The following is a 7,207-nucleotide window of genomic DNA, read 5'->3' on the forward strand; positions in this document are numbered from 1 at the left end:
GCTCTTGGCCCGCTTTGGTTGGGCTGATAAACGTGAAAAGTTCTGACCAGGGTCTTTGATACTGTCTTATGTTCTCTCTGTTTAGAGGTGTTATTGTGATTCTTTATTTGCATGGTTGGTCCTTGTTTTAGGGATTTTTGTTACGTAATCCTTTTCTGCTAAGTCCTATGGGAGTTTCATATTTGCTTATTAGGTGACATAATCATCTTCTTTATGATCTCGGATCCTTCGCCATTTTAGATGAGAGTGGGAGCAGCGGGGGTAATACCCAATGGTAAGGAGTTTTACATAATAATAAAACCTTTATCAAGCAATTAAAACTAACATTGGAACTTTACATAACTATAAAACATTAAACAAACAATCTAGAACTATCATTGGAACTTTATATTAACTCCTTTAACAACTCCACAACACTGTGGGAAGTTGTGGAACCAAGGGGATCATTGTGGCACTGTTGGGGCCCATGGAACCAAGGGGCCAGTGTGGAAACAAGAGGCCACTGTGAGCCTGTGGGGTGTAACAACCCAGAACACTTAAATGCTGGAGGTAACCAAAGGCTCCTTTACTCATGTTTGGTGCAAAGGTGAAACACCAGCCCAATATTCACAAGAGGCCAAAATGACACAAAATTTTACTGGCAAAGTACACAAAATCAAGAAACTTTGGAAGAGGTTTCAATGCAACATCCAATTACACAGAAAACATTTATCATAGCAGTAACTTCATTAACTTAGCTCATTTCACCTAGAAACCTTTAAACATGTAAGCTGTTGAAGTACCCAAAAATGTTCTATATAAAGAGCATTAGAAGGAGAAAAGAGAGAGACAAAAAGACAGAAGCTCTATAGAAAGACACGCATATGACTATCAGTTCCTAGGGTTCCAGTGTGGGTGAGACACAAACCCCAGGAGAAGGCAGAGTCCATACCAGGGGCTGACCTTGTGCTTGGTGTTTTTAAGCCCCCAGGCCTTTGTGAGCCTCCCCGCAGGTGGGATTTCTGATTGCTCGGGCAATCAGGGCTGGGTTAGCACTGTCCCCACTGTGTGACTGACTGACAGCTCATCCCATGGTGTCTCAGGACATTGATCTCATCCAGCCTCTGACAGTGACCATGGTGACACTGGGAAACCTCATGCAACCATGGGTCAGTTGTGACCAGGTGGGTCTGTTGAAGATTGCAATGCAAGACGTTTTCTATTACCATCTGTATGGCAGACTATCTTTTGTCAAGTGGGCAGTTTGCCTTATCTCTCTCTTTGAGTGACCACAATCACACCTCCCTTGGGAGGGGACATCTGCTGATAACAGACTATTGAATGTCTCTGCATGACTGATAAGAACTATAACATCCCATTGTGAGACGTGAGCCCAGAGGGAGGAGCCAAGAATTGCTGCCCAGATATAATCCAGAGGTTTTTGAGACACCAGCACGGCTTTCTCCATGGGATTTCCCAGAGGAACAGCAGCTGTCTCTTCTCCCACTGCGTCTTCGGAGGAAGAATACATCCTTCTCTACACAACCCCCTTGCTCCAACAGAACCACACCTGACACTTCAGGAGGGCTGCAGCCACATTTCCAATTGGACTGTCACCAACACCCCACAGGGTGTCAGGTTGGGTTCTGACTCTGTCAGGGTTGTTCTAGTGTACTGCACTGTTAATTTTATCTTTTAATTTTCTTCCTGTCCCTATTAAAGAACTGTTATTTCCTGCTCCCATATTTTTTCCTGAGAGCCCCTTAATTTAAAATTTATAGCAATTGAGAGGGGTGGGGAGGGTTTACATTCTCCATTTCAGGGGTGGCTCCTGCCTTCCTTAGCAGACTCCTGTCTTTGCAAATCAAGACAGTATTGATCACACTGGTAGGGTCAATGCTGTGGGTATTGATCACACTGACAGGGTTCTGCTGTGGGTATTGATCAAACTGACAGGGTCCCGCTGTGGGTATTGACCACACTGACAGGGTCCCGTTGTGGGTATTGATCACACTGACAGTATCAATGCTGGTGGTATTGATCACAATGAGAGGGTCAATGCTGGTTCTGCTGTAGGGGACACACTCTTGGGGAGGGCACTGGTCCAATTGTGAATAAATATTGGACAGGATGAAAGTTTGACAAGGAACTCTCACAGATATGTATGTATGGCAGAAGGATTTTTAAATGTAGAATCTGATGAAGGAATAGAAATGAAAGCAAGTTTTGATATAGAAGAAAAGAATTGCTGAGCCAGTCTTACTGGATAACCAAGAAGGAAAGGGTGTGTTAGTTAGAAGAAGTTTTTATGGCTTAGAGCAAAGGATAAACCCACCTCAAACAAGAAGATGTTTTTACCAAGCAGGAAGATAGCACAGGCAAACAAGGCAGCAAAGCTACAAGTAGAAAAAAGGTCTCAGAATTTTCCACTGCAAGAAAACTGCAAAACAACTTCTAGCTTAAATTGTAATGTACTAACTTCTAGTGACTGGAGAACTAAATTTTGGAGAACTAACTCTAATCACTAACTTTTAGTGATTGGAGAACTAAATTTTCGTGATTGAATACGGTAATTGTAGTGGTTATGATAGGCTATGGATAACAGTTAAGGTATAGATTGGTTCTGCTGTATTAAGATGCTCATCAAAGAAGAGTATATAATATAATAAATGTATAAGAAAATATATCATAAATCTCTTTTCTGAAATATATAACTAAAAGAATAAAATAAAAATCTATTAAAATAATAGTGAAAAATTAAAATAATAAATAAATATATAAAATAAAATAAAAAATATTTAAATAAAATAAAAAATAAATTAAAAATATGTAATAAAAGTATATAATATATGCAAAACCAAAGGGTCTCCAGGCCTGCCTGCAGCTGGAGCTGACAGCTGTGGGCACAGCTCTGTCACCCACGGCCCTGGACTGCTGTGACACCTTGGATGGTATAAACTGCACTTAGTGTACAATAAACTGCATGTTGTATACAATAAACTGCGTTTTGGAGACAATGAAATGTATTTTGTGTGCAATAAACTGCCTTTTGTATACAATAAACTGCATTTTGGAGAGCAGCCTGGAGTTCCACATCCCTCATTCACAGGTGTGGGTGATGAAGATGAAGCTGATGATGATGATGGCGTGAGCAGTGTCATGGTGACGGTGTCAGTGGTGTTGGATGAGGAGGATGTTGGTGATTAATGTCACCATAGTGTGGGTGCTGGGATATGTGATGATGATGATGACGATTACGATGACGATGATGATGGAGGTGCTGTGAGCAGTGTCCCAGCCTGCCCTGCCCAGGAAGGCAGAGGGAGCCCTGGGAGCCCCAGAGTGGCTCCGCTCAGGGTGGGGGAGAAACCAGAGACCCCCAGGGCTGGGTGAGGGGGGACAGACACAGGGACAGTTAGACGGACAGGGGACAGACACAGGGACATGGGACAGACACAGGGACAGACAGATGGACAGACATAGGGACAGGGGAGAGACACAGGGACAGACAGAGGGACAGGGGACAGACACATGGACATGGGACAGACACAGGGACAGATAGATGGACAGTGGACAGACACAGGGACAGACAGACAGACAGTGGACAGACACAGGGACAGACAGAGGGACACACACAGACAGGGGACAGACACAGACAGACACAGGGACAGACACAGGGACAGACAGAGGGACAGGAAACAGAAACAGGGACAGACAGAGAGACAGACAGAGGGACAGGGGCATGAGCACACACCCATCCATATGAGAAAAGCACCCATGAACACACAGAGTTGCTTTGCTGAAGGGTTTATTGATTATTGATTATTGATAATTGATTATTGATTATTGATTATTGATTATCAATCATTGATTATCAATTATCGATTATCGATTGTTCCAGGGCCATTCCCAGGCTCCCAGGGCAGCTCTCCAGGAATGATCAAATCCTGACGGCCTGACAGGGACAGGAGCTGAGTGTGACCCCAGGGTGACCCCAGGGTGACGCCAGGGTGACCCCAGTGTGTCTCCAGAGCCCCCCAGAGACATCCAAACCCCCCAGAGACCCCCAGGACCATCCCAAAGTGGGGCAAACTGGGGGGGACTGGGGGGCACTGGGGGGTACTGGGATGTCCTCAGTGCCATCCCCAGCACACAGGACACTCTGAGCCCAGCGCTGGTCTATACTGGGATGCACTGGGCTATACTGGGATGCACTGGGGTGCGCTGGGATGCACACTGGTCTATACTGGTCCATACTGGGATGCACTGGGGTGCACACTGGTCTATACTGGTCCATACTGGCATGCCCCCAGTGCCATCCCCAGCACAGCTCCGGGTACCCACCTCAGCCCTCTGCACTCCAAAGCCTTTGGGTTTCTGCAGAGAGGGGGCAGAGGGCACCGGGGTCACCACGGGGTCACCGCGGGGTCACCAGCCCAGCCGGGCGGGGGGCCCAACTGGCCCCCAATATCCCCCAGTGCCCCCCAGTGCCCCACAGTTCCCCCAGTGCCCCCCAGTGCCCCACAGTTCCCCCAGTGCCCCCCAGTCCATCCCAGCTCCCCCTCAGTATCCCCCTGTTCCCCCAGTTCCCCCAGTTCCCCCCATTCCATCCCAGTCCATCCCAGTTCCCCCCAATTCCCCCCAGTCCATCCCAGTTCCCCCCCAGTATCCCCCCAGTCCATCCCAGTATCTCCCAGTTCCCCCCAGTTCTGCCCAGTTAATCCCAGTATTCCACAGTTCCCTCCGTATCCTCCAGTCCATCCCAGTTCCTCCCCAGTCCATCCCAGTCCATCCCAGTCCATCCCAGCTCCCCCAGTCTCACCTTGATGCAGCCCCCAATGCCTCCCACGATCCCGGACTGCAGGGGCAGAGCAAAGGGGATTTGGGATTTGGGGGTTTAGGGATTTGGGGATTTGGGATTTGGGGATTTGGGGATCTTGGGGATTGAGAGATTTGGGGATTTGGGGTTTGGGGCTTGGGGGATTGGGATTTGGGGATTTGAAGTTTGGGGGTTTGGGGTTTTGGGAATTTAGGGATTTGGGGGATTTGGGATTTGGGGATTGAGGGATTTGGGGATTTTGGGGGTTTGGGTTTTGGTGATTTGGGGATTTGGGGGATTAGGGATCTGGGTTTTGGGGATTTGGAGATTGCGGATTTGGTAACTTGGGAGTTTGGGGATTTGGGATTGGGGGATTGGGGATTTGGATATTTGGGGGGATTGGGGATTTGGGGGCTGTACTGGGATGTCCTGGGCTATACTGGGCTATACTGGTACCCACCTGGCCATCACCAATGCCACCAATTTGCTGTGGGGAGAGCAGGAGATGTCCCCAAGGTCACTGGGGTGTCCCCCATTGGCCCCCCATTGTCCCCCATTGCCCCCAGTGCCCCCCAGTGCCCCCCATTGCTCCCCAGTGCCCCCCAGTGCCAACAGTGCCCCCCCAGTCCTTCCCAGTATCTCCCAGTCCATCCCAGTGCCCCCAGTCCATTCCAGTCCATCCCAGTGACCCCAGTCCATTCCAGTTCCCCTAGTCCATCCCAGTATCTCCCAGTGCCCCCCAGTCCATCCCAGTCCATCCCAGTGCGCCCCAGTGCACCCCAGTGCCCCCAGTCTCACCCCAGCACAGATGACTCCGCTGCCCTCCATGGCGGCCTGGGCAGGGACAGCAAAGGTTGGTCAGGGGATGGGATGGGATGAGGAGCCCCAAAAGGATGAGATGGGATGGGATCCATGGAATGGATGGGATTTTTGGGAGCCCCAACAAAATGGGATTTTTGGGGAGCCCCAAAAGAATGGGATGGGATCAATGGGATCAATAGGATGGGATGGGGTGGGATAAATGGGATGGGATGGGGAGTCCCAAAAGGATGGGATGGGATCCATGGGATGGATGGGATGGGAGTTTTGGGGAGCCCCCAGCGCTGAGCCCAGCCCGGGGCCCTGCAGCCTCACCTGGCTCTGAGCTGGCAGGCACAGCAGGATGGAGAAGAGCAGGGCCACGCTGAGCACAGCCACCTTCATCTTCCTCTGGCTCTGGGCAGCGCTGCCTGAGGCTGCAGCAGGTGAGGAGCACCTTTATCCCTGCCGGGACTCCTCCCTGCACCCTCCCTGCCAGCCCCCAGGCCAAAGCCCGGCTTGGCACAGCCCCCAGCCCTGGCCACAAGCCCAGCCCTGGCACAGAGCCCATCCCACCCCACCTGTGGCACGGATCCAGCCCCCTCGGCCGGCATCCCTCCAGCTTCCTGCACGGGGCAGCTGCCCCTGGAAGGGCCCAGGCACCTGGGGGGCCAAGGAGGGGCAGGCAGGGAGCCAAAGGCACCTGGGCACCCTGTGGGGACAACCCCCACTCCAACACAGTCCATCCTCCAACAGCTCCCCAGTCTCGGGGTTTTGCTGCTCAGGGTGACCCCAGATGTGGCACAAAGTCTCTTTTCCCATCCTGGCAGTCAGAGGAGCCAGACCTCCTCATTTCTCATTCCCGAGGTTGTTTATTGTTTTTTATCTATAAAATTCTTTCTCTGGCCTGCCCAGGTCCACTCAGCAAGACAGTCCAGGCACTCTACCTCCTTCGGGGTGATGTTATCTTTTTATATATTTTTATTTCTACTTTATATTTATATATTTTATAGATGTTTATATATTATTATTCACACATATTTTATATATAATAATTTTTACATATTTTTACATATTTATATATATCTTATATTTATATTTTATTCGTATTAATTTATTTATATTTATAATGTTTTTGTCTATTTATTTATTCTATTTTGTATATATTTATACACATTTTTATATATTATATTTATCTATTTATTTATAACTACATTATATTTATTTATCTATTTATTTATGTATTTTAGATTTATATTTTTTTCAAAATTCCATGTACAATATTTACAATTCCTTCCCAATACCTATGACTTGTGTTAGACAGTGAGCTTCTACCCTAAACTAACCCAAAAGTGCCACCATCACCCAGAGGACAGAGGCCAAGAAGAAAAAGAAAGACAAAGGCTGGACACACCCAGATCCCCCCCATCTTGCCCCCTGAACCCCCATTCTAAAAACCCCAAAATTCTCCATTTTCACCCTGTGACAAATTCACTTGCATTCCACTCAAACTCTCTTGCCTTGTAATTCTTTCCATCAAGGTGGGGATTTGCTCCAAGGGTCACAATCCCAGTCCCAGCTGTCCTGGGCTCTGTGCCCAAGGCTCTGAGC

The 7,207-nt window shown here is 48.5% G+C and overlaps 1 long non-coding RNA gene across 1 annotated transcript; it reads right to left on the reverse strand.

Moving 5' to 3' along the window:
• Nucleotides 1-3,818: 3,818 nt before the first annotated feature.
• Nucleotides 3,819-5,636, reverse strand: LOC128933551 (uncharacterized). The gene is made up of 5 exons (XR_008482794.1): nt 5,597-5,636; nt 5,259-5,285; nt 4,802-4,837; nt 4,324-4,356; nt 3,819-3,934 (listed from the first exon to the last, which is right to left on the reverse strand). It is a non-coding gene; the product is annotated as an uncharacterized LOC128933551 (long non-coding RNA).
• Between the last annotated feature and the right edge of the window lie 1,571 nt (nt 5,637-7,207).

This window comes from Melozone crissalis, unplaced genomic scaffold (genome assembly GCF_028551555.1).
Source record: "Melozone crissalis strain CALT ecotype California unplaced genomic scaffold, PUWL_Pcris_2 ptg000010l_1, whole genome shotgun sequence".
In the NCBI taxonomy this organism is placed as follows: domain Eukaryota; kingdom Metazoa; phylum Chordata; class Aves; order Passeriformes; family Passerellidae; genus Melozone; species Melozone crissalis.